This window comes from Zeugodacus cucurbitae, chromosome 3, assembly GCF_028554725.1.
Source record: "Zeugodacus cucurbitae isolate PBARC_wt_2022May chromosome 3, idZeuCucr1.2, whole genome shotgun sequence".
Classification (NCBI taxonomy): domain Eukaryota; kingdom Metazoa; phylum Arthropoda; class Insecta; order Diptera; family Tephritidae; genus Zeugodacus; species Zeugodacus cucurbitae.
The window spans coordinates 64739480-64767326 of NC_071668.1; the positions used below are offsets into that span (position 1 = coordinate 64739480).

Sequence of the window (27847 nt, forward strand, 5' to 3'; positions counted from 1 at the left end):
AGGTGGAGAAGCACCTGTCGTCACTTGGTATTACCAATTGGCACCAAACTGCCAAAAGGAGAGATGCGTTGTGCTCCTGTTATGGACTCGGCTATAACCGCGTAAGCGGTGTCTACGCCAGTCAAGAAGAAGAAGAGCTGAAAGTATCAGATGGCGTTTAAGATTATGTATATGAAAAGTAGGCGTGATTGTGAGATTGTGCCCAATTTTAAATTGTGACAACTGATATGCAGCTAATTTCGTTGAATTTGGCCAAGTAGTTCCTGAAATATGTAATTTGACTCAAAAGTGGGCGTAGCTGTTATTCGCCGATGTAATGCTAAAGACAAATATTTGCAATGAATTTTTATAATATTGCTTTTGTAATTTGTAAAATTTAAGATAAAACCCATTAGAAATGGCAGATTCCCCATGTTCCGAAAATATTTCGACCTCATACGCTAAGATTTTGAGCCCAACACTTTGATATATATTTTAAATAAATTATATCTGCTACAAAGAACCGTTAGGTGAAAAAATATTATCTCGAAAACGTGAGTTCTAACCTCAAAACTGATATGCTAATCTTAATGGCTTTTAACCGAATGAAATTTCAATAAATCCCCCTAATAAAGCCCCTAATAAGCTTACAAAAACACTGTAAAACCGTAAAACCAATTCAAAGTTAAGTTTCCTAAGTAGCTGCACTCAATGGCGCATCCTTATGAGTCGCCTGTTGTGTGTGTGTGTCAACCCACCAAAAACCGTGTCTTACATAAGTGCACCGCTAACTCACGCATACATTGTTATCGCTGTTGTTGTTGCAATTGCAATAGCCAAAAACCACAATTGCAATCGTGTTGCATCGCCATATAAACTGTTGCAATTGCGCTTATGTAAACAGCGCGTTGCTTATAAGCTTGCATGCATGCATTTATGGTTGGTGAATGCATATGTTGGGTGTAAGTGTGGGGGGCTTGCGTAACACTGGCACGCAGACGGAATGAAAGCTGAATTGAACATTCATGCACTTGCATATGCAATACAAACCGATGTGCAACATGAGATTGCAAAATTTTAGAGTTTCCACACATTCGAGGGGTGCAACTACAACCAACAAAAACAAGCGGACACCAAAGAGTTTGCGGTTGCAGTGGCAATGCGTCACATGCAAGCCAGCTCAAGGACCCTCATGCATATGTATGTGACTGCGTAATGGCGAAAATATACAGTTATATAGACGCATTTGGGGGGGTGTTAGTAAGCGCGCTTACGTAGTGTTGCACTTGTAATCCGTCGCTTGATTTGCGTGCATGTGGTTTGCAACTGCGCGTGTGAGTGTCTTTTCGCGTAATTTTTACATAATTTTCCTCTCTCTCTCTCTCTCTCGCGGCCATTTCAAATTCGCGTTTTATGCTTAAATGCCTGATGAATGCATTCATAAATGCCATTGCGTGCCACATCGTCACCCCTCCGCAACTCCCTGCGCACTCGTTTCTGCGTCATTTGTCGGCGTTGCGGCCGCATCGGTGCTAGCATTTGCAGTTAACCGCCATTACCGCCTCATAAATCGCATTGCAAATTGAAATTTCAAAAAATGGAAATGAAGTGAAATGTTGCAAAAATTGTTTACTTGCCACTGCGCTTGCAAAGCCACTTGCCACAATCCATTTGCCGTGGCGTATTACTGTTTGCAGTTTGTTTCAGCCAGTTGTTGCGTTGTGATAGCTGGCGACAGTTCAGTTGGTATTTCCTATTAGTTGATGTTAGTGTTGTTGTTGTTGGCATTGTTGCTGTATCGCTCCACTTACGTTTGCTGCCACAGAAATGCTAATGAATTTACTTCGTGTTTGCCGCACAAAAATTAATGAATTACAGCAACATGCAACATGCAACACCAGTCTATACCCTACATATAGCATTGTCGTAGCAATGCAACAGATGTCGCTGTCATCAACGTTGACCCACAAGTTGTGCATGCAACAACTGTGTAAAGTCAACTGTTACAATAGCAATAACAACAACTCTTCTCTGCTTACAATTACCCTCCCATCAGTTGTGGCGTTGATTGAATTAGTGTGTCGGTCATATTGGTCGCGCCGTAGTTGGTCCGCTGCTCGGCGGCTGACCGTCCGCTCGGCTGTTGCATTGTAACTACTTCACATTTTTCAATTTTAACTGCAATTTAATAGCCCATCGCCATATTTACTTACCGACTTACTCGCCGAGTGATGCATGCATGAGGCTTTTAAGCGTGCGAGCGTAATTTCTCTTCGCTATTGCTGCTGCTGTTGTTGTTGTTGGCTTGGGGATCAAACTTGGTTTGTACGAAAATTGAGTTGTTTCATAAGCTGCTGCAACTCGGAGTTTCACTCTAGGGTAGGCAGTTCCAATTACATAAAGGTGTGCCGTTAGACTCTTGTGACAGCGTGGAGTTTTGGATTTGGGCTCACATAGAAGTGATAATGAACGTTGAGAAAGAAAGAGGGCTGATGGCCGCGATATTATCTCTTTGGGATCTATTACCTGACTCCTTTTCTTTTCCTCACGACCGTCAGATAGTAAAAGTGTAAGTGCTCAAGTGTCAGTAGATCACAGAATTAGCACCGATCCAACGGGGGGATTCCTATTTTGTGCATTTGGCACCTTAGTCTGCAGTGGGAGCGCTATTAATTGTTTGAATCTTTTCTAGTTATATCCCCCGAGATACAGTTTGGAGTGACGATATCCCTGAAAATGCAGACAGTAGCGGTTTCTCTGCTTGTAGACGACTTCTAAAATCATGTCTGATTCCTACTTTCCCATTCCTCTCCTTGTAGGCGACTTCTAAGAACATGTCGACCAACTGCAATGAAGAGCTTCGGCCCTACTGGCCTGGTAGCTGTGCCCTTTTTTGCCAGTTGGTCTACAAGTTCGTTTCCTTGTATACTTTTATGTTCTGGTACCCAAATCAAGGTTATACTGTTGTTTTTAAATCATGATCATCGTACTATCACTGATGATGGGTATGCGTTCACTGTGGTAGGTCTGCCCTGTTGTATAGAACATACAATTAATATATTGATCTGAGAAATAATGAGAGATCAATATATTACTTTTACTCTAAAGACCTTAGAAATACCACTTAGGGAAAATTTAGTTTATAGATTTACAGATCATGCTTTATATATGTATAAATAAAGCGTCAACAACCCTCTGGATTACATATTAGTGGACTTAGCTTAACATTGTATTTCGTCCGAGTAGTCAATTTAAAGTTAATTAGCTACTAATTAGCAATGAATAAATTTTTTCGTTGTCTAGTTAATTGAGAACAATTAAAGATTGTAATTTCACATAATTTAATGAGCAATTAATTAATTTCAATTAATTATTGAGAACAAGTAAGAGTGTTTTAATTTCTCATAATTTAGTGTTTAATTTTAATCAATAATTTATTATTAATGCGATAATAATTGAGCAATTAGTTAATTTTTTCATTTCAGTAAATTGAGAACAATAAAGAGTGTATTAATTTCTCATAATTTGGTAATTAATTTTAATTAACAATTTATAATTAATAATATACTAATTGAGCAATTAGTTAATTGTTTCATTTTATTATTAAATTGATAACAATTATTAATTAATTAATTCTCATAATTTAGTATTTAATTTTAATTTATAATTTTGTATTAATGCGATACTAATTGAGCAATTAGTTAATTGTTTCATTTTATTATAAAATTGAAACAATTATTAATTAATTAATTCTCATAATTAAGTATTTAATTTTAATTTATAATTTTGTATTAATGTAATACTCATTGAGCAATTAGTTAATTTTTTCACTTCATTAGTAAGATGAGAACTATTAATGATGCAATTAATTTCACTAAATTTCTCAATTAAATATGTGCCAGCACATTGTTATTAAGCTCCCTCACTCTCATAAAGTTCATTCACTAATTGCCATAATTAATGTTGCCAAACTACCGACACAGTTGGAAGCATTCAGATAATGCTTTGAAGTAACTTTTACTTTTAATTAATATTTATAACTTTGTAATAACCGATAAAAAATGTTCACTATCACCTGCGCCACATACCGGTACCCAACTGAGAAAAAAATGCTAAATTTTTCACATAATTTTCATATTGGAATTCTCCACTAAATTTTTGCGCTAAAAATGAAGCGAAAAAAACACAAGTGAACTCCGCAAGTTTATTTTTTATTATTATTTGACCTAATTAACACTCGCACACAATTGCACTACCCTTTAAGCGCTGCTGTGGGCTGCCCTCACTATTGCCCTGCGGCAGCAACGACCGTTGGCGACAACACCTTGCGGAACGCGCGCATCTGGCTGGCTGCGCTGCTCATTGCTCACTACTCACTAGTCGGCGCTTGGTTAGTTAAATTGAGCACATTATATACGACCATTTTAATACAAATTACCTGCACTTAATTACAATTAATATTTTATGCATGGACACGTGCGAATGGCCATTACAGCAAAGCTTCTACGTTGGTGGTGGTGGCTCATTGCTTTGAATGTTACGCTTACTGTGACGTGGAGTTCGTGTGACTGAGAGTGAGTGCAAATTACTTTGCTAACACTAATTTTTATTTTGTGTCAAACTAATTTGTTTTATGGTATTTTAATTTTTTATGGAGTGCTTTTAAAAGTACATTCTCCAAAAGAGCGTAGTGTGAACTCTAAATTGCCGCGAATTTCCAAATTGATGAGTTTTTCTCTACTAACAGCATTTTTCATTAATTTAACAATTTAGTGGTGATTGACAAGGTTTTAGCTGAACTTCTGTCAAAGAGTTTTCCTACAATCGAGTTTTATGATTGTAATGTAGTGTCGTTCCAGTCATTAAGTAAGCCATGAGCCAATGATTTATGCTGGTTATATTAGTTAAAAGGTTTTGTAGTGATCCATTAATAGTTCGTTCGTGACATTTGAAGACCACTTGACGTCTCTCTATATTCTTGGAATATCTCTCCACCTTCGATGGCTCCGCCTAGAAGATAGGACTTTGAGAGTACGTAATAGCCTTTTTATCTTTTTTTTTTGGATCTAATTGATCAATTAACCGGCCACTGCTCGATTAAAACGCTTATTAAGATCGATTTAGATCGATTTATTTTAGAAAAACAAAAATATGGAACAGCTGATCGATTATCGAGTAGCCAGCAAAAAATCTATATTACTCAAAATTTTAATTGATCAATTAATTTTGTTGTGTGAAAAGGCTATTAGATTCATTGCTTTCTCATTATATATAGTTGGGAATTGATCTAGCTTAAATCAATAAGAAGATTGTAAACTCAATGAGTGTTCAGAGGAATATTGGGGTCCAATTAGCTTTTGAAAGTGGTATCAGAATCAAATACATACTACTTTCTATCTGTATATCCGCCGTCCTCAGCGGTGTAATCGCCTGCTTACAGAGTTTGGTTCCAACAACATTAGAAACGACCTTTTCTGAAGATGTACATTTTCAGATATCAACTTATAATGAGAGTTGGTTCTACTATTTCTTAAGCTATAGCTAATACCGATCTATTTTAATGCTACTCACTCATAAATTATTTATTTTCAAACTTCAGAGAATAGTCTATTGGTCCATCCCTGGACTGTGGTTACATTTAGCGGTAGTTTTCCGTAAATCCCTGAACCGATTCCAATTTGTAATAGTAAACATTGAAGAAGCTCTCAAGCACGCTCGGCCGTCCTTCCAAAAAAGTAATCGGGGGCCGGATTTTCTCTTTTTGTTTGTGATTTACCAAATTAATTTTATTTCTTTATTATTTTATTTATTATTTAATTAGTTTTATGTTATTTGAATATCTTTTAAGAATAAAAAATAAAGAATAAAATCATAAATTCCTCTTCAAAAAATAAAGTTAAAAAAAAGTATAAACAGCACTTAACCTCCATCCCATTTCCGCCGTCATTATTCGCTTCAACCACCTTCGTTATTTGCTATCGTACGACTCTTACGGACTACTTTAATGCTTCGCAAACTTTTCAAGTACTCCAAAGTTTTTCTTTTTTTTTTCTCCACAACGAGTTTTAAGGCTTTCATATTTCATTGATTTTCTCTTCGCCTTACTTATCTGTGTACTTTTGCTTGCACGCCGTTTAAGCACAACTCTCTGGTCAACCATATTCGTTCACTAAGGACAAGAAACAAAACACAAAAACGGCGAACAGAAGACGAAGAAGAAGTAGAAGTTGCTCTGGGTAATTGCATTATATGTGTCACTGCAACCAAATGTCACCCAAGAGCTCGGCTCTAACGCACCACCGTTAGTTTGCTTGTATGCGTGTTTGTCGACTGATGAAGAAAAATGCGAGAGAAATGATGCAGAAGCAAAGTGTGTAACTGAGTTGAGACGACAGAAGTAGTGAAAATTAGTGGAAAGTGCAGTTGACGCAAAGTTGCGGTTGAGCAACTGCCAGAAGAGTTAATATGCATGTGTGCGGGTGCGTTTTCAACAAAGTTTAGATTTGAGTTCTTCAAAATTTTCAATATACCTTCCTGATTCTTGCTGTGTATGCGTGGTATTTCTGTGGGCGGCACTACTTGAAAGTGATTAGTTGACGGTGTTGGTGTGAGGTGGAGGTTGGTTCTCTTGGGTGTGTGAAGCGTAATTTCTCCAGTATATTGCTTTAAGCGACTCGAGGTTTCTAGGTATGTCTGATGCGAAGATAGTCGATCTCCCAGAGAAAAGAAATTCAGAATTTGTTGTTGGTCGGCATGACAATGGTTCTGTGCTTATTCTCATCTGTTTTCTAAATCTTTTTATCAGATCTTCCAATCTACTGGTTTTACTTGGGTCAAAGCAAAGTTATTCCACGATTTATATACAAACCATCGACACTTTCTAGATACGTGAACCCGATGATGACTTGAGGACTATTTACGAGATGATCTGGTTCGCTATGATGTCTAGTTTTGACATCAGGAATCCAGTTCTCAAGTTGAAACTTAAAGCTAATAGACTAATATTTATAGCTCTACACTACATAGGATTTGTAATGAATCTTTGAGACCCGCTAACCTTAGATAAAATGCTAGAGGCTTGATATTAATTGATCAAGGACTTGAATTTTGAGAAACTCTTCCATATCAATTTCTTTTGTAAATCCTTTTCCAGGTGAGATGAAGGCTGTATTTTCCAGCTACACTGCTACAAAAGCTTTTAATGGCACCTAAAAAACTTGGAAAAAGAGCTGATGGTCTCATAATCTTTGAGAACTATTGCGTGAGATATAATGCTTGAGTTTTGTCATTAATAGAGTTTTATGAGTTATCCAAATAATTGTCTGAATGTTAGAGCTTTACTGGCCTCTGTAAAGCTTCCGAAAAGCTCTGATGATACCGACAATCACTTTATATGAGGAAAAGCATAAACCGGACTCTCTTTCTCGCTGTTTTTTTTAGTAAATTTTCATTAGACATGAGCTTTACTGGTGTCTAAAAAGCTTCGGAAAAGCTCTGATGACACCGATAATCACTTTTTATGAGGAAAAGCTTAAAACGAGACTCTCTTTCTCACTGTTTTTTAGTAAGTTCTACTTAGGCATAAGCATAGTCGAAATCTCTGAGATGATTCGCGCTCTTCGAAAGGAAAAAGTTCAATATTCTTGTAGCGAATTCACTTAGAATAACTACTTCACTATCAGTAGAATATAGTGGTTTTTTGCTGGGAGACTCAATAGATTGTCGGTTTCTACCAAGCTTGATAGCTTAAATGTTACAAAAAGCATACTAAAGCTGTTTCTAAAGGCCTTTGCAGATACATCACAAGCACCTTAAAGACCACTGGCAGAACTCTATTTCTACTCATAAAATTCATATCTCTTCGCTTTGATTCACTTATTTCCGCCAACAATCCATCTCTAAACTCGTTTACTACCAACATTTTTCGCCTGCCGTCCGCGGCGCGCATCAAACACTTCCTGCATCCGCTTGCGAAAAGAGTAAATACACTTTTCATAAACTATGGCATTCATATGTCCTTGTCAAACTTTTCACGAAATGGCATCAACTCAATTAGTTTCACTGAAACAACAGCAAAAACACAACAAATGGAGCAGAAGTGTGTTTTTTGTGTTTTAGAGCTGTGACTGGCTGCAGCTGAGTGGTGGAAGAAGTGATACTTCTATATACAATATATGTGTGTATTTGACTTCAACAAGTATATAGCGGTAGTTGCATATCTAAAAACTTTGTCTATATTTCATTCATTCATATTTTTGCACTTCAACCATGCCGCCAACCAACCATTGTTGGTGTATTTGTTGCATTTGTTCGAGCGAAATTCGTCTTCCTGACTTGCCGCGCTCGCTTAATAGGTGGCTCCACTTTTTTTCTCACTTTTTCTTCCATTATTATTTCTGCTTTTTGTCACTACTTTCATATTCTTTTGTGCTGTTTACTAAATTTTATTTTGTAGTTTTTTGTTTGGTTTTTTTCACTGCTGCTTCCTAGTTTTCTGGGTCACGCAATAATCGAAAAAGTACACACAGCAAGCTTTGCTATTGACAGATAACTTTTCTAGACGTTAGTAGTATACATATGTGTGTGTTGGCGCTGGAGCTCGCGAATATTTTGTATTGTATTCTGTACTCATACTTTGTTTCGCAATATTTTGATTTTTTCCGTTGATACTTCCATCCTGTTGCGTGATTTTTTAGCAACATTTCTGTTGCTTTGTTAAGTTTGTCCGTGTTTACTTTGTTAGTGAACTTAAAAATTTGCTATTCCTTTGTACAGTATTTTGTAGCAAAAATATTCGCCCAAAGTCGGCTAGTGAATAACAGTACTTATCCAAAAAATTACGAACGAAGAGAAAAATATGAAAACCATAGCATTATGGAACTATTGGGATTGTGCTCCTGGTGACGCTAGGATGGCTGCTAGTGTCGGTAATGATAGCTAATAGAATCTACATGGTTGACCGAAGCCTTTGAGCCATCTCTCGGATGCACCCTCAAGCGAATCAGTTTTGTTGCTCTTTACTTAAAATGAGTTTAAAGTCTAAAATTGTACCCTGGTCCGATAGAATGTCTGCCAGTCTATTGTAGCCTGATCCGATAGAATGTCTGCCAGTCTTCTATAAAAAAATTGCTTGTAATCGATATTTTATTTTCTTCATACAAGAACATATATAATATTATCAACTTAAATAATCACCTTTGAATATATAATGATCAGCACAATATAAAATTCCACTGACATAATATAAAATTTTAAGCATCTTATCCGTTCCCAAAACGTTCTTATTGTAATTATAGTTGTAACACTTTATAAAAGTATTTTCACTCGTATAACAAAAATATTGTGAATAAAACTTTCGAAGCTTTTACGTGAAAATGTGCTTTTCCTTAGAGCTTTTGATAAAAGCTTCTTTAACATTACATGACTTTCAAAAGCTTCCACAAATGAGCTTACAAGCTCTACTGGTAAAAATGTTTACGATTTTGTAGTTACGAGAGCTATGGCAGGTCTTTCAAAAGCTTTCTGAAGTTACCATAACTTAAGCTTTACGTAACTCTTATACTAGCTGAAGCTTCCTATATCGCTTACTACATTTTTATAGTAACTACTGGTAGTATGTATTTCGTACTCCTTCATTCATCCCTTCGTTAAACTTTTTCCTCGGGTGGTTTGTGTCTTGGTTGTACACTATAATTTAAGCTATAAACGGATGCTATAACACAGTAACCGGTTACTATAAAATTGTGCACAGTAAAGGTTGTGGGCTTTAGTATTCAGTCAATAATATTGAGCATATGTTCTAAAATTTCAATCCACTGTTGGTATAACACTTTTGTTAGACCATTCCTTGGATAGTATGTATATTTATTTGCTTCGTTGAAACTGTGAATTCATGTGAAATACAGTTAAACTGCTATAACTCGAGCTTCTATCATTCGAATTTCTCCATAACTCGGAAGTCTCTCTAACTCGAAGTTTTTTTGTGGATTATGGTAATTCGAGTTAGGGAAGTTCAACTGTAATTTTAATAGAAAAAGGGTAAATGTTATAAGGTGCTAGTCGTATGAATGATGGGAATGCTTCACAATAAAAATGATTATGAGGCATTTTTTTCTTGATTAGGAATTTTAATGTTTGACCTGGACTCATATCCATTGCAACTCAACAAAGGCCAGTAGTAGTCAGTTTGATGGCTGTAGGATTTATTTCTATGGCTTTCCTTAAAACAAATATAGTGTTATATGCTGTCTTGTAATTTTTAATTTTTAAGAATAGGTAAATGAGTTGAGTCCCCTTAAGAGTGTCAGGATATGTATGGTAAGGTGTTTCCGAATTCAAGGATCATTTAACGCCATCAAATCCGGCTTTGACATAACCCCGAAAAAACATTAAGGCAGACAGCATTTTTAAAAATGTATAGGGTTCGCTTAAAACCCGCTACTCCAGTGTTTTTTGGTGTAACGGAATACTAACGGTGGATGCTTTCTTTTGAAAAATTCATCGGATTCGCATGAAACTCGTTACTCGGGGTTTTCGGGGTCGCTGATTACAAATTGGACTTTACTTTTCAAAATTCTAAACGACGGACCGATATGATAGACACATTTGAAAATAAATAAATATTGGTCCGGCATTTTAATTCAGCGGCTCCAAAATGATATGGTACACATAGTAAGACCCACAGATCAGAACCCAATTTTTGTTTTAAGTCGGTTATAGATAAATACAAATAGACAATAAGTTGGACTTAATAAAATATGCTCCGCTTTCTGCTTCTACAACCAAATGGTCTTACGCATAGACTTCGCCCAAATGTTCTCTACTCCAATATTTTATATTTTGTTTTCTTTTTTTTATACTCGTTTCTGCATGTCAATGCCTCCACACTCCATTCCACTTATCTTTAAAAAGGAGCTTTTAAATTTACTCGATCATTTATTTATACACTAGGAAAAATAAAATCCTGGAACAAATTATGCTTCGCCCTAAGGGCCATCGTTTGTCACTATGATAAACATTAGCCTTTTTCTCACAGAATACGCAAAAATGCATTCCTGCAACTTAACTAGCGCATAAACTGTGGTAAATAGCTACGAAAAAGTTGCAATATTTTGTTGCAGTCTATGATTTTTACAACACTCGTTTGTTTGTTGTGCTTAGGGAGTTACAGATGGTACATATTTATATATGAATTAAAGCTATATACTCTTCCTGTCGGTATTTTTTTCATATATTAAATAGCAGAGCAACACTCTTCACCCGCTGACTTAGCTTCATGTTCGCCTATCTAACAGTGGCACTCTGCTTCTAAGCTTCTACCTCTCCTGGGACTAACAGCGCTGTTGCGCTGTGCCGCTCTTGCTAACATCCTCACATGTACATTCAGTACGCGGCTTTTGCTCGTGCTTTTCGAGGCGGAAATTTGAAAAAAAAAGCACAAAAGCGACACTGGCTGAGAAAAGAGTAACTGCCGACTGGCTGGGCGCATTCAGCATATAGCATATGCTGCTGCTGCTGTGGCATATGCCGCAGGTATGTGTTTATAAATTAGTGTTACCGATTCCCTGGACTGCTACATTTTGTTTTTCTCACCGCACAAAAGTGTCTTTTGTGTAGGGCGTAAGTCAACCTCGCATTTGATCAGATGTACCAACCGGCTATGCGCCGCTGACATTTGACAGTGGTGTTAGCCGTTTAGCGTGTTGCACATTCCCCATATACAGTTAAACAAATATGGCTTTTATGCTAATTAAGTAACGGTGCGAGTGGAAATATCTAACTGTCGCCTGACTTACAGCTTGCATGGAGACCTCTGTTCTGTTACTACCAACATGCTGATTGCAATAAGCTGCACTCTTGAGAGTCATCGGTATGCTATGGTAAAGCTTTAGGCAGTAACGGTGAATTTTTGAATTTTTTTTCGCGAAAACTTTCCTACTGCCTAGTGTGCTTTCAAGCATAAAGCGATCTGCGGTAATTTTATTTTTATTTTTTGCAACAACAGCGAATAAACTACTCGAGATATTAGGTTGGCAAATATTTCCCTCCGCTTTTTTGTTCTTTATTCAATGCTTTATAAAAAGTGTTACAGTGATCAAATATGCGACATTTCGTTCGATAATCTGTTTCCATCTAGACCTCAACTTCATAAAACCCCCCTCGTAGAAGCTCCCTCCTTATTTGCGAAGAGCTCGAAAAGCTACTTTTCACAAGCCTCTTTTGAGTTCAACTTTACACCACAAAGGGCGTTCGACATGGGCAGGAACAAGTGGTAATCACTTGGCGCTATGTCCGGGCTAAATGGTGGATGCGATAGAACCTTCCATCCGAGACCCAGTAGCTCCTGACGTGTCATCAACGAAGTGTGTGGTCTGGCGTTGTCCTGGTGGAGCACTACACCCTTCCTGGTGGCCAATTCTGGTCGATCGCCTGCTTCAAGCTGTACAGTTGTTCGCAGTAGATGGTAGAATTAAGCGATAAAACCTTTCATCCGAGCTCCCGTAGCTTCTGACGAGTCATCAACGAAGTGTGTTGTCTGGCGTTGTCCTGGTGGAACACTACACCCTTCCTGTTGGCCAATCCTGGACTCTTCTGGGCGATCGCCTGCTTCAAGCGGTCCAGTTGTTCGCAGTAGATGGTAGAATTAAGCGTGTCGCCATATGGGACCAGCTCATAGTGTATGATTCCCTTTTAATCCCACTAAACACACAGCAAAACCTTCATGGCCGCCAATCCCGGCTTGTCCACTGTTTGGGACGATTCACCGGCCTTCGACCACGCCGTTTTCGCTTGAGATTGCAGTATGTGATCTATTTTTCGTCGCCAGTCACCAACCGCTTCAAAAATGGGTCAAATTCTTTTCTCTCTCTCTCAAATTATTTCATTTGGATACTAGAAATTTTCTCGAAAGTGATACCTTTAGTTTTGATTTAGCTCGGACTTGGTACTGCCTTATTTATTTGAGACTATATATAATTTACCATAATAGGGTTATGATATGTGCAACCTTTTGTTTGTTCATGCAATTACATCTGCTACAGCATTTAACGCAAGGTTGAGCACATCTCCATGCAGTTGCTTCTTTGACTTGTCCAATTTGCATACAAATACCTGCCCAAAGAAATACCGAAAATGCGCTTTGTTTTTATACATTCACCATACCGCCTAAAGTTATGCTATCATATGGAAATACCGTGTTTTTTTGCAATGTTTTGCTGCTCTTCTTCCCTTCAACTCTTTTTGACTTTGTGAGCACATTTACCGCTTCGCTGCTTGCCAACTTGAAACAATGACAGTGAGCTGCTTAGCGAATTTCCATTTCAAGTGAACTTTTGTTGTTATTGTTGCTGGCAGCCAAAGGCAGCTTGCTGGTTTGATAAGCGTTGAATTGTGCAGCTGCGGCTCCATTTTGTTTGTTTCACATTTCCATTGCTTACACGGGCGTATAGCGACTTTTGTGCATTACGCTGCTGCTGTAAGCTAAGCACATGCGCAGCAGCAATAGTCAGTATAGTAGAAGTGCAGCCGTCGCCGTAGTTACCTTATGCAGTTGGTTGAATGTCCACTTTGCGGCTCGCAACGTGTAACATATGCATTGCCGCTGGGCACCATTGAGATTTTTCCACTGAAACAACAACCAACCAGCCAACGAACAACAACAAAGCAACTGCGCGGCGCTTTGTGCTTGTGTGTCCCTGGAGCGTTTTAACTGTTCCAACTGCTACTGCCACTGCGTTCGTGCATTTGTTTTGTTGCTGTGACAGTTGCTGCTTTCGCTACTGAACATTTAAGCATATTTAATACTTTTTTTATTGCCATTTTCTTTAACTGTTTGCCATTTTTGGCAATTTGATTTTATTTCTTCTTTGTTTTTTTTTTTTTTTTTTGTTTTCTTTCCCAAATCTTTTTCACATTATTTCGTTCGTTGTTTATGTGTTTATTTTTCTTTCGTAGCATTCTCCCTTAACAACTACAACGCTGCGTCCATTCGAGTTCACGAGTGCACTCCATCCTCTTACCGACTTACTTAGTGCTCCTATAAGTGGGTGTTACCGAACTGGAAACGATATAATAATACTTAAATGTTGCTGTACATTGTTGCGAAGTAGGTGGTTATGCAAAAAGCGGAAACAAAATTAGGACTTTGAATTGTTTTTCTTGGAAACTGGTATATAATAATATGCAAATGGTACAGATTTTAGGTTTATTGCTTTCGCTTATCAACAAGATTTCCCAGAACTCAACGATGTCCAAAAGTGGTTGTTTAATTCCCTAATAGATCTCTCCACCTTTAGTTTTCTTCAAAGCAATTATCATTTAGAGAAGATTAGCCAGACTAGTTCTATATATAATTCTATCTCATCTGTACCTATTTCGAAGCTTGAATATTCCATTTCCTCTGTAACTCGCAAGCACACTAATGAGGGTTTGACCTATAGCCATTTCTTTATATTATACGATATCAAATTCATGGTCGATCCGTATTCAAACGACCGCAGCCAACTTAGTTCAAAATTCTTCAGACAGATCTTCAATTAGCAAAAATGGCAGCCATGAATCTGTTGACCGACCGCCCTGGTAAGGATTGAAGGAGACATTCACAACCAGTTTTTGCGAAAATCTTAGACTTTATAATTTAAGCTTAGAAGTCAAGGTACCCAATTGGCGTGAAAAAGTAAGGTCAGTTCGAGTACAGTTCATATACATATGAGTATTGACAATAGAACCCGAAGAGTTTTCGAGCGCTTCTAAACTCCTATCTTCTACTCTAAAACCTAGAAGACGTATTCTTTTATTCGGAGTAATTAATTATTTTTTGGAAACAGCTCGAGAACTGAAGCTGAAACTGAATGCTCTACAGATCTTAACGATAACCAAATCTTCTCGACCACTGCTAAAAGAGATACGGTATAAAGGTAAGACTGTTGCTCATATTAGATCTAGGAAACAGCAAATCCGAATTAAATAGAAGAAGCATTGTTGTTAAATTGAGAGACGAAGTGAATCTTGTGCAGTTCTCCATTATCTCAGTATTCCATATTCAAAAGCTAATGCAGCTCCATTAATAAACATTCAACTATATGCTTACCCATAAACCAAGCATTAAGCCAACCCACGGTAAATTAGCTATTTAAACATGTGGTACATACAAACACAGTTATAACAATTGTCTGGGCGGACTTACCATACACAGTAGACGCACAGTGTGGCATATGCACTTAGCGCGCATAATATTCACAATGAAATAATTTTTCGCAAGTCCACGAGACCAGTCTGAAACTAATGCAAAGCTGAACACGGACACACATCCGTGTTTACATACATATTTCTCCGCGCATGAGTCGATTAGTTCATGCTCGTTGATTTCATTATGGACAGACATATGAGTTGGCGAATGTATTTGTACTCCTCTGTCTGTGTATAATTGTACTTTCTGGCGTGCATAATGGCTTAATTACTTGTGAATATAAACGTTTCAAATATTTGCTATGGACGGTTAGTTGACGGGGCGTATAGTGCAGCACATTGTAGCCCCTATATAACCGTTAACCCGTTTAGCTGTCTGTCACTGCGTTATTTGTCATGGGTAAATGAAGACATGTAGGAGGTCTACATTTGAGGATATGTATTTGTGTTTACTTTGAATATGAAAAGCGAGGATTTATTTGAGCATTTGCTGGAAATTATAAGTAGGTACTGCGGTATAAACTGACTTTTATGGCTGTTTATATAGTTTTTCCCAGTTTGGCGTGAAATCACTAACGAATCTTGGTTTCGATGCGATAAGTTATAAACTTTGAGTTTATTTATAGTGTGTCTGAATCTTCACTGACCAGCTGTGACAGTCCAAGGAGGAGAACAGATCTGTAATTAATAATTTGTTAACATACCAATCCTAAACACGAGAATTTGATCAACTTCTCCAGGTTCAATTACTGTTCCTGAACCATTCCTATATCCTCATCAGAAATTTTATTTTATGAGCAACTTGTAGGATTACATTCCATTATTATTCGTTTCCTATATCGAAACCAAGGTGGCAGTCGAACGGGTGAACCATATTAAATTTAGAAAACTGTAACTAGCCAAAGAAAATCATCTAAATGCAGGAGAAAGCGTTGAAATGTTCTTACTTTTTAGTTGATTGCTAGTTACTTCATAATGATCGGTGAGAATGTAAAAAGCTCTCATCACTGATAACGTGCTTAGAGCTTATCTTCGATCAGCAGCATATTTAGTTCGACTTCACAAGAAAACCGTGTTTTGAGATCGATTTAAGTACCTACCTAAGAGTACGAGTACTGTCTCTGAGGTTGGTGTTAGCATTATTAGTACAATGGCTTCCCCTTCACTTGGGATGTTAGGTTAGGTTAGGTTAAGATGCAAAGAATCTCACTTAGACAGATTCGACTGTCCATTGTAATACCCGTAAAACTCCTAAAGGATCACTAAGACCCTTATGATGCGACAAAGCGCTTGGACCCTATAATAAAGTTCTTAAGTCGGCTAATGTCGATTCCAGGCACTTCGCTGAATTCGCCGAAGATATGCCTACCGAAGTGCTTTAAACTAAGTCTAGCTAATGCTGGACATTGAAAGAGGAAGTGCTTGGACGATTCATCTGCGCCTTACGCCAAATAGCTTTCGAAACTACTTCTGACTTGATCCCTAGCCTCACCGCGTGTGTACTTATTGTGCAAAGACCAATAAGCTCTCCAATGATCGCGGAAGAATGAGCCTTATTGAGCGACAGAGCTGCAAAGGCCGTTTTCGATCAACTGTGGGGCCAGAAAGACCTCGCTACTTCACAGGTGCTGGTTGTTCTCTAGCGCTTGGCAAGCTCACTCTAAGAGAGTGTGTCCAGCGCTGTGGCGCAAGTGGACTACGGACTGTCCATATGTTTCCACTCCGGTGTCAAGGTGGCTAAGGTACCCTCTCTTGCAAGCTGATCCGCAGCAGCTTTCAGCAGATATGGTCACAAAAAAAAGTATCATGTAGTCATTTTAAAAACTGCATTCTCTCTCTCTCTCTTCACTTATACTTATTATGACTTTTTTTGGGAATCATTGAGAAGTATAAGTAAAGTTTAAAAATAGTGAAGAAGAATCATATGAACCTATATCACTGGCAAATAAAAAAAATTGTGATTTTCAGAAACTGTCAACTATTAAACGAAGAATTGCCAACACAGAAGTGTTCTTGGAACCATTGTTTCCGTTTGAGTTTAGCTTTACAAACAGTAATTGGCACTATCTTCATCACTATATGCCTATAGTACGGTTATTTGCAATCTAAGTGCCACTTTCAAGCGAAAATAAAGATTGAATAGCAGAAGATGCAACGAAAAAATCAAAGTCTTCTTAGGCGTACGTTTTTACTAGTAAAGTAAATTTTCTAGTTGGAGTGTCGAAAGAAGTTGCACACACTCGACTTTTTGCTGAAATTTCGACCCGCTTTCTATTCGTATTACCTTTGTGCCTATGAAAACAATGCCGCACCACTAAAGCTTTTGTTGCTTTATACTATTTTGCTGTCAGTTTTTTTCACACACTTTCCCGCTTTTATAACACTTTTACCGTTGGCAAATTGTCTTTTGCTTTTTCTTGTGCGGTGCACACTTTTTCTATTTTTTTCCTTCTTTTTGCTTTGGGTTCTCACTCAACTCTAGCGCGTTACGGAAGCGGCAAATTCAATTAAAATTCCATACGATCAGATAGCACTCACTAACGCGCTACAACAACAACTATGCGCCGAAAAAACGTTTGGCCGCTTTGACTGCATACATACATACATATGTGACACTTTGTCTCTGACTGTCACTTGAGTGAGCCGCATCGTGACAGCTGAGCTGATGGCGCAAGCCATGTGCTTTTTTCGTGCTTAATTTCTATGCAAAATTGTTCGTTTTAGTTTTTTTTGCTGGTTCACAATAGCTGGTCCTCTCAATTCACTTCCGTTTCCGAAATGGTCAATACATCGCATGGAGCCGCGACAAGCCTAACAGACTTTACGTTTCATTTTTTTCTTCTATTTTTTGCGTTTTTGCTGCACACCTTCCGCTTACTGTGTCCACAGCGCTGTTTTTTTGTTTGCCTTACCGCGTATAACGTATTCTCGACATTCATTTGTCTTATGTGGCTGTCACCTTTTTTGAACGTCACTCCAGTTTTTGTCATTTGTTTTACTAGTTAGCGTACTAGACTTTGGCGTTCTGTCTTGCCGTTGCCCAGTTTGACTCTTAGCGCTTCACTTGATACCCACTTTTGGCCATTTACCAAAGCTGAGTGCAACGCCGGTCCTCTCTCCCATTTCCTTTCCTCCTTCCACCTTATGTTTCTTAGTTAGAACACTCGATTACTTCCTTCATCCTGCAAGCAGTCCTTCACTCTGCTTTCAGCTACAGTATGTGCATTCTTTTGTGGTGGTGGAGTTAGTTCGTTGTTTTAACACAGCCGTTTTGTCCTGCGGCTCTCACGCCAGCCGCACTGTCATTTCGTTTTTGATGGCTCCAGCTGGTTGGCTGGTAGCTGGTTGTGGTATGGCGTATGTGTGTTCTGAAGATCGCAGAAAAAAAGTGTTGAATACGACCTTTTCGTTGTTGACTTTTCGTTTGATTTGATAGCAATGGCATACAGATTTGTCTCAGTTCTGAATATAAATGAAGTTGAGTGGATTTGACGCGCCAAGTGTTGGATACTACGGTCAGAGAGATGTGATGATAATTTCGTTCTACAATTGTCTATACATACAATTTACTGTCTGAAGTCTTAATACCTGCAATTTCCATTGAAATATCTTTTGTATTTTTTCAGGTAAGCTTCTAACTTCAACTTCAAGAAGTAAGATTTATTCTTAATGGAGAGTCAAGCGGTAAGTTGTATTGCATATTAGTTTAATGCTGAAATAGTTGATGAGTGATCTAGATCCAACTTGGTATATCTAGAACCCTCCCGTGAATTCAGTTAGTATTTTTGTGGGGTGAGACTTCATATGGGGTATCTACAGAATGCTACAGGGACTGAAATAGAGTCTATCTGGAAACCAGGGTTAACAGCAATAACAATGTCAGCCTCGAATCCTCGAATCCAACGCAGAACCACTCTTGCTACTTTGGACTGAGTAGGCAATTGAAAAATAAAGTCCTCTCTCGACGAACAAAAACCTAACTCTAGAAGTCCCTCATCATTCCCCTCCTTCTTTATGGTGCAGGACGATGTCAACTTCCGATGAGACGGCACTAGGAGTTTTCGAAAGAAAGGTTTTGCGGAAGATTTATGGTCCTATTTTCATTGACAACGGCGAATACCGCAGAAGATGGAACGATGAGCTGTATGAGTTTTTCGATGACATAGACATAGTTCAGCGAATAAAAAGACAGCGGCCACGCTGGCTAGGGCATGTTGTTCGAATGGACGAAAGTGCTCCAGTTCTGGAAGTGTTTTATGCAGTACACGTTTATAGAAGCCGAGGAAGAGGGAGACCTCCACTCCATTGGAAAAAACAGATGACGAAGGACCTGGATTCACTTTGTGTTACCAATTTGCGCCAAACTGCCAAAAGGAGAAATTCATGCCACGCTGTTGTGGACTCGGCCATAATCGTATAAGCGGTACCTACGTCAGACAAGAAGAACTAGAATACAATAGATAATAGAACGCTGTTTGGGGATGCGATGGAAATTAAGTCCGTGTTTATGAAATAACGGATGACGGTTTGTCTTGTAGTTATCAGATATTCCCCGATATTATCGACTCGTTTAATCATCCGCCATAAAATGACGACTCTATCTCGAAGGTCAGGAGAAAAGACCACGATGTGAACAACACCGTTTGTTCAAAATACCAATTAATTAGGACAGTTGAGGTATCATGTGTTTAAGTACCAAAATACCGTCTTTGGTTCCCGGTTTCGGGTCCTTTTAGTCCAGGGTTTATTACGAACCCAGCTATTATGCGATAATTGAAAGTTTTTGGGGTGGGTCTTGAGTTCATAATCGAGCCAAGACGAAATCTAAAATTAAGAGGAATTTTTTCTCCGGTTCCATAGGAGGTGCTAAACAGACCGACTGTATTCTAGATAATAGGTAGATTCTTTAAGAGCCTATGCTTCAAACGATTGTACTTAAAGGAATTAAAGTATTGTATACGGTCGAAAGCCACAGGTAGAGAAGTAGCGAGAGGGAGAAGATGGAAAGTTATGAGAGATAGACGAAGGGTCCCATAAGTATTCATTATCTTCTGTTGGTGTATGAACATTAAGTGCAGAGACAAAGTACTTCCAAATACCATATAAAATTCACATATATTATTTGGATTTATTTAAGCTTTAAAAATACCTCCCATCAACAACAAATTATCATAAAAATTCACATATAAATTGAAATAGGGCTTTCGTATAGCCTGTATGTCTTCGAAGAGTCATCGATATAAAACGCAGTATGCCGAAAATAAAGTACACACACTGTAGGTCAACCAAAAATTACGCACAACCCCGATATTGTCAACAAGCGATGGCGTGATAAAGCAACGCATTAAATGCAGAATGGGGTAAATATGTGGAAAAAAGCATAAATTTATACTTATGTTAATATAAAAAATGTCTTAAACATAATAAAAGTCAAAAACAAAGACGCGCACAACAGCTGTCGCATATTGGGCAAGCCATTGTAAAAAATGAACGCAATTTGTTGCATACGTCAAGGCGTACAAACACAGTGTAGAGTAATACATAAAAGTTGTTGTAGCTATTGAGAAATTTGCATTGCAGCTAAGCAGCAATAAAAGGAATATTAAGCACAGTCACTTAGTTCCACAAAATTACAGTCTAATCTGACAACAATTTAATGCGCTTGTGAGCCTATAAATATGCAAGCATCGCTCTCTATCTCTGTCTATGCGATAAAATATGACCACTCGCATATGTTGATGAGTTTGCTCAATTGCTATTCACATTTTTCCTCAACAACTCCTTACGATTTATTCATTTTATATATATTTCTTGCTAAATCCTTTGGCTAAAGCTGTGCAATAGCGCCATAATTTATATGCCTTCTTTTAAGCATAAATATCAGCATATGTGTTGTTTAATATTTGTTTGCTTGTGTTGTCATATTTTATGAGCCATAATCCGCCAGTTTGTTGGTTGTAATACACGTATTAGGAAGAGTATAAATATTTTGTACTATATATCTATGTCTTATTCAGGCGAATTTGGTAAATTACACTGTGCAAAATTTTGAGAATTTTAATAGAAACATATTTGTATTTTTAAAACATTAATTTGGAGTTTCTTCGAGATATTCTGTGTGCATATAAGCCGGGTCTGCAGCATTTTTAAAGCAATCTATCCTTGAGAGAAATGAGGAAAATCTTTAACTTACCAACATTGGATTTCAAGCGTAAAAATAGATATATTTTAGGAAAGATTCAAAATATCGGAGATCACAATAGCATCGATCAGTTGATCTTTCTGATTTACTGGAGTTCGACTGAAATTACTAAACAAACTAAAGTCGAGTTATAGGTTATCAGATTTATTGTAATGGTGTCATAGCCTTGTATTTGCCTTAGATAAGGGGTACATCTAAGGTAATTTGAGGCTGACCAACTAAAACTAATTCAACTTGGTCCTTTCTATCATCCTATTCTATTTCAGCATACTTTGGCATCGTGACATGGAATGTTTAGTGGTTGTGGTTTCTTGCAGGTTTTCCGTCTGAAATAATCAGTATCAGAACTTAATATTACTTATTGCTGAAGTATTAACATCAGTCAGTTTTAGTCTAGAAATAGTCTAAAAATAAAAAAAATTAAATTATAAATTAAAATTTACGGTGTAGCCACCTACCGTTTACCATTTAATAACTAAAAGATGGTATTCAATATCCCGTTATCGCTCTCATATATTTAAATTCAAAATTAGTCATGAGTTGACAGTACATACATATTACATATACATGCCCTTTTTCTTTATTTAAGGTAATAAATGTCCTTGCCAGATAATTTCCTATTTTGAGCTTACTACTTAAATAATTTATTGACGAAAGGATTTATTGGATGTTCATATATAAAAATAAAGGAAGCAATTTCTTTCATTAGAAATTGTAAATGTGAGTTACTAACTAATCATAACGCAATGACTCTTATAAAGGGTGATCCAAGTACAGGAGAGACTTACACCTGAACAACGTTTACAAATTGTTCAACTTTATTACGAAAATTCACGTTCTGTAAAGAATGTGTTTCTAACTTATGATCAACATAATAGGCCTACTGAGTTTACAACACCATCACCAATCAAGAAGACCCAGCATTGATTATTGAATAATATTCGACCGAATAGACCACGTCTAGAAAATATTACAGCCGCAGCTTAGAGTGTCACGAAGACCGTGGAGAGTCGATTCGGCAATAGCAACTCTTATCGCGCCATGATAACCGATAATTTGATGCCTGAAATTGAATTTCGTGATCTCGGGGTCTTTTGGTTTAAAAAAGAGGGCGGCAGTTTCCACACATCGCATCAATCAATGGATTTATTGCTAGAACACTTCGGTCAGCATATAATTTCACGTTTTGGGCCGCTCGATTGGCCACCTAGATCGTGTGATATCACTCCTTTCCTATTTTCAATTACCACTCGAAATGCTCGAACGATTCGTCGATAATTTGACTAAACGGATGGACCATCCGAGACGTCTCCGCGGTCAACATATGTCAGAGATTATCTTTAAAAAATAACATGTTCTTTCGAATGAGAATAAACATTTCCCAATAGATTGGAGTTTTTCGTTTTTTTTTTCTTTTGAGAAAGTAAGGAACCTCGAAATGGATCACCCTTTATATACAGAATGTGCCGAAAAGTGTGAAATCCTTTAACATGAAACGAACTTGTGAAAGAAAAGTTTTACAATCGCACTGAAGACATTTAAATGAATGAAGAAAATTATTATAATTATTGAAAAGGCCAATGTTCCCGCTTTTACAGACAATATATCCATCAGTACTATAACCTATTGTAATAAAACTACACGGTCTACCCGAGTTTGTACTATTTCGTACCGAACTGCTGTTCCAAACTCTCCAACAACGCGCTGTGAATATCAAAGTTAAAAACTTAGAGACTTAAAGACCCACAAAAAATAGTCTAGTCAGTTAAGTGGAAGCCAGATGGCCTGATAAGTTTTTTCCTAGGCTCAGTATATATTTTGCTGATTACCTACCCTTACAACCAGCACAAAATGACATTAAGGCAACCATAGTTATACTAGTTCAAGCTATTAAGAAAATATAAATTAAATGACAGCTCCTAATTCGAGTTATTTGTCATTTGAAATAAATTGAGAATTTTGAGCTTACTACTTAAATAATTTTTTCTTCATTAACCGGTTGAGAATTATAAGCTCCACACATATACCACTCGAACGAAGTAACAAGTACAGAGTATATTTACTAATTTCAACTACATTTTGAGCGCGCTTGTAGAAAAAAAAATTCCATTACTCAAATATTACTACAAACATTTATCAATGTGACTAGCTAATACCTAGAAAATCCCCACGGCTGGTGTTAAAAAATATTGAATAAACCAAAATAAGGCACGGTAAGCCCAGAGCAATCTGTCAATAACTGTAACGTTACCACGATGAGATTATCAGCAACATTAACTCAGTTGTTTGCTTGCTTACCTCTAGTCACAAATACGGCGACGCACTCAAGCTCGCACGTACACTAAACTGTCAGCAAATGTCCGCAATGCCTGTAGGATGCCAACAGTAGAAGTGCTTAAATGGAAGAGCGCCTTTAGATTTTATATACATAACTATATACTTGCAGTGACTTGGCATACTACGGTGAGTGAATTGTCAAGGTGCATGTGCTGCTAGAAGAGAAGGAAGCAACCGAGTAGATGAGAGGGCAGGCAATAAAAGTGAAATGTAATAACAACAACAATAGCAAGCAGCAACACATCGCCAACAATGTGACAACAGAATCAGGCCAGTCGCTACTTCGGTTGGTGCTCGAGGCACCAGGCACCAGACACGAGGTGGAGCATTTGCAGTGTATCGCTACAGAGCAACAGCACAGGATTATGCCTAGCTGTGGGATTAATAAAAGGATTGCGTTGTGGAAACTGCCAGCTGTGGCTAGCGCACACACACTCACACACACAAACACACAACCAAGTAAATATGCATTTATTTGTTGGCCGTTGGCGGCGCACTGCAGCTGGAGGTGAGGCACGCTGCTAGCTTGCGAGCTAGCCAAGCAAAGAGGCAGGCAGTCAGCCAGCTATTGGCATTGTTGTTGGCACATAATAGCAACGACAGTGACGACAAGTACGCCCGTTGGCACTGCAATTGCTTGCAGCCTGTGGCGCGGCGCTAGCAGCAAGCTTATGCCTCACAGCTGCAACAGCAAGCAACAAGCAGCATATACTCCAACATATATATAGCCGTCGGCGAGTGAGTGTGAAATGTGGTTTAGCTTTAACGACAAATAAATCATGAATTTCCTCACGCTGGTGGTGCTGGTGGTGGCGTGAGTGAGCAACTGGAACCAGCGGGTGTGTTGCCACACCACGTCGCCACAGTGGCTTGCTAGTGAATGAGTGATGATGAAAAAGTATGCAGATTTGCATCTTCATTTCTTAATGGCTGTCGCCGCTCGCAGCTGCCGTCACCAGCGCTATAAACTCCGCGGTGCTGCTTTGGTTGGCTCACTTCCGATCTGTATAATTCCAATACAAATCTGTGTTGAGCTTAAAATATTGTCATTAAAAAAGCGCGTAGCTAACGGTATTTCTTGTATATTTAATGTGATTTGGCGCTTGGTTGCTTACGCAAATGAACTCGGCGCGGCTCAATAATATTTATGGGTTATATTTTTTATTTCCCAAGGAGTTTAGTATAATATTGTATTAAATCAAAGAATTTTCATTTAATGCACCATAGATTTTTAAATGACATCTTTGACGTAAATTAGCATCTATTTGTTATACTCTTAACGAGAGAGTTTCATAATTGTTGTACTTTTTTTTGGCCCTTGTCTTGTGGGAAAGCTTCTGTCCTACAATTACATTACTCATTGCGATGGACTCCGGTGGACTTATAATTGCCATAATGTTCTCAAGACTGAATCCTAGCCCTACTCTCGGTCACAAGTTCTATGAGAATGTCCCCAGTCACTACTTTGTTTCATCATGTATAAATTTTTGAACCTTTGACCGAGAAATCTAAGGGTTGAACAAGTTTTTTACATTCAAATATACCCCAAAGGATCTAAGTTCTTATGAACCCGGTAATATCCGAACCGTATTTTCAAACATTCAAGGCACTATTAAGGACCTCTTTAACAAGTGAGGAGGCAGCTTGACAAAAATTAATTGAAGAACTTCAGAGATTTTGAATTTTGGTTATCTTTGAATTTGTTCTATTCACGACGAAATGTATATTTGCTGAGTCCAGTGCATGTCTCATACTTGTAAAATATCGTAAGGTGTTAAATGGGATGTGCGTTCAAAAACTCGATTTCAACATCTCATGAATATTATCCTCAATTTTCAAATCGATCCGAATAATAGTTTCGGAGATACAGCCTTTGGAAGGTGTGCGCTCTAAGTCAGGTATTATTGTTACTCAAAACTTTAAACGAGTTTTTCTTAGTACCATGTTTTCAAAGTCGGTTGTCAAATGTGCTCGTAAATTACAACCGATCTTGATGAAATTGTGTACGGGGTTCGAGATACAATTTACTTGTGTTTGAACGAAGGATTCTTTTTTTTTCAATTACAACTATTTAAAAAAAAGTGTCAAGCAAATTTTACCGAAATTTTTATTTTTGGGAAAAATGTCTGCCAAAATTCCAATTTTTTACTTGTTTCGTCTTTTCTTCGTTCAAGCACGAGTGTATGGTCTTAACTAAACCACTTTTTTTCATTTTGGATGACCCTGTCAGGAGTTACGCTGACAACGCGGATGCACCTTTTTCCGAGAGGTCACCGGTCATGATGAAGAAATTTTAATGTAACCCCTTAATCGAAATTATTTTTAACAGACAAGATGATTCGACTAACTAAGGGTAGATAAGGTTAATTCCTGAGAGTAATCCCTGTATAGTCACCATCCTAGGCAGCTCTAAGCAGGTCTTTAGTGTTCTAAAGAAGTCCGTTTAACCGTGAGCTGAAAAGTATTCATTTTGCTAAGACAAAATATTAAAGCCCCTTCGGTTTACTTGTCTACGAATCGATGGACGAAGGTTCCAATCTCGTTCTTATCTACAGATGATCTCTAGATGCTAATAGATTTCACGGGGATGCTAATAGATTTCAGAACTTGACATTGCAATAGAGTATCTGAACCTTCACAAGCAAATATAAATATATCTGAACTTTGACCTACCATATTAGAATTGTTAGGAGAAAGAGGAAACGACAACAACATAAGTCAGGGAAATTGTCCCAACAATTTTTGAACCCATTTTTAGCAAGTTCCTTGAAGGAACAGAAAGTAATATAGTCAATTGCAAAAAAAAGAGAAAATAGCACATCCAGGTTCCATGTAAATCGGCTGAAGTCTATACTTATACTCTCAGTTTTTACTAAATCAATAAATTCAAGGCTTTTGCAAAAAGACAAAAAACACTTTTCCTGTCTAAACCTCACAAGAAAATAAATAATCACTTCACTTTACGATATGACCTCTATAACTTTTATCCTTCACTATTTGAAATAATTATTCATGTCACTATTCTGACTCAACTATTTTTAATTGACCTCGCTCTCACCTCCTTTAACATTTACCATATTATTGATTGATTTTCACACTTTCACTGCTACTGACATAATTGTTTTTCCTCATTTCCATTCCGTTAATAAATGTGTGCTATTTTAAACTGCATAACCATTTCCTACCATTGCGATTATGAATTATTAAGTAGCCACTTAACGGTGCACTTTCAGCGATTTTAATGTGCACAACTCACTAAACCAGTCAGATTGAAAGATTGAAAGCTTTTAACGCTTCTGCATAGATATTTTATGGATGTTATGGAAGAGAATATTCAATGCACGAGGGTAATTTGATAGAGGAATTAATAAAATAATCTTGAGTTTTTGGTTGTAGGAACAGATCTTGATTTTAAGAGGATGCATGATTTTCGATAGGGGAAAAACGGCCTCTTTTTAAGAAGAAAAATCCATCGTCCAAGTCCTTGTAAATCTCGAAGACCTTTCTTAGGTTTTATCAAGATTGGTTGAGTAGAGTAGAGTCGCCCAACTTCTTTAGAATCCCTAGTTATTGAGTCTTTATCATATCTTCTGTAGTATTTTTTAATACCTGTCTAAGGTATTATGTTAGCTGTTTTTAGCTAATTGTTTCGAGAGAATGTATCTGATTCATTAAGTACCGCCCTTCGTATCTTATCCCGAAATGACTCGAATTTTTATTCGATTAGGAATTGTCAACTCGGTAACGTTCCTAAAAATTATTTAACCCTCCGATGTTCATATGGGTCTGGCCAGACCCATTCGATCCTTAAATGTATGTAGATCTTTTATTTTTAATATCTGAGGCTTCTTAGTCCATGACTTCCTAAAATGTAGTGTGCTAAACACAATGAAGACACGAAATATGGTTGTCTGTAGTACCAGATTCCAGCATAAAAAAATTCATCAAGCAACGTGGCTGTCCCCTGATCGAAACACGCGCAATCAAATCGATCACGTTGTGATAGACGGAAGACATGTCTCCAGTGTTTTAGACGTGCGTACGCTCCGAGGACCAAACATTGACTCGGACCATTATCTAGTAGCAGCAAAGATACGCACTCGCCTCTGTGCAGCAAAGAACGCCCGTCAACAAACACAAGGA

At 37.7% G+C, this 27847-nt stretch overlaps 1 protein-coding gene across 7 annotated transcripts in view; it reads left to right on the plus strand.

Annotated features, from left to right (window-relative positions):
- The window catches only part of Lar_1 (tyrosine-protein phosphatase Lar), a 643385-nt gene that overhangs the window by 69748 nt on the left and 545790 nt on the right, over window positions 1-27847 (plus strand). The window contains exon 2 of one of the 7 annotated variants that reach the window (XM_054227465.1): window positions 18792-18849. The exons of the other annotated variants lie outside the window; for them this stretch is intronic. The gene's annotated coding sequence lies outside the window, so the exon portion shown is untranslated. The remainder of the gene's footprint in view (window positions 1-18791; window positions 18850-27847) is intronic. 7 annotated transcript variants of the gene reach the window in all.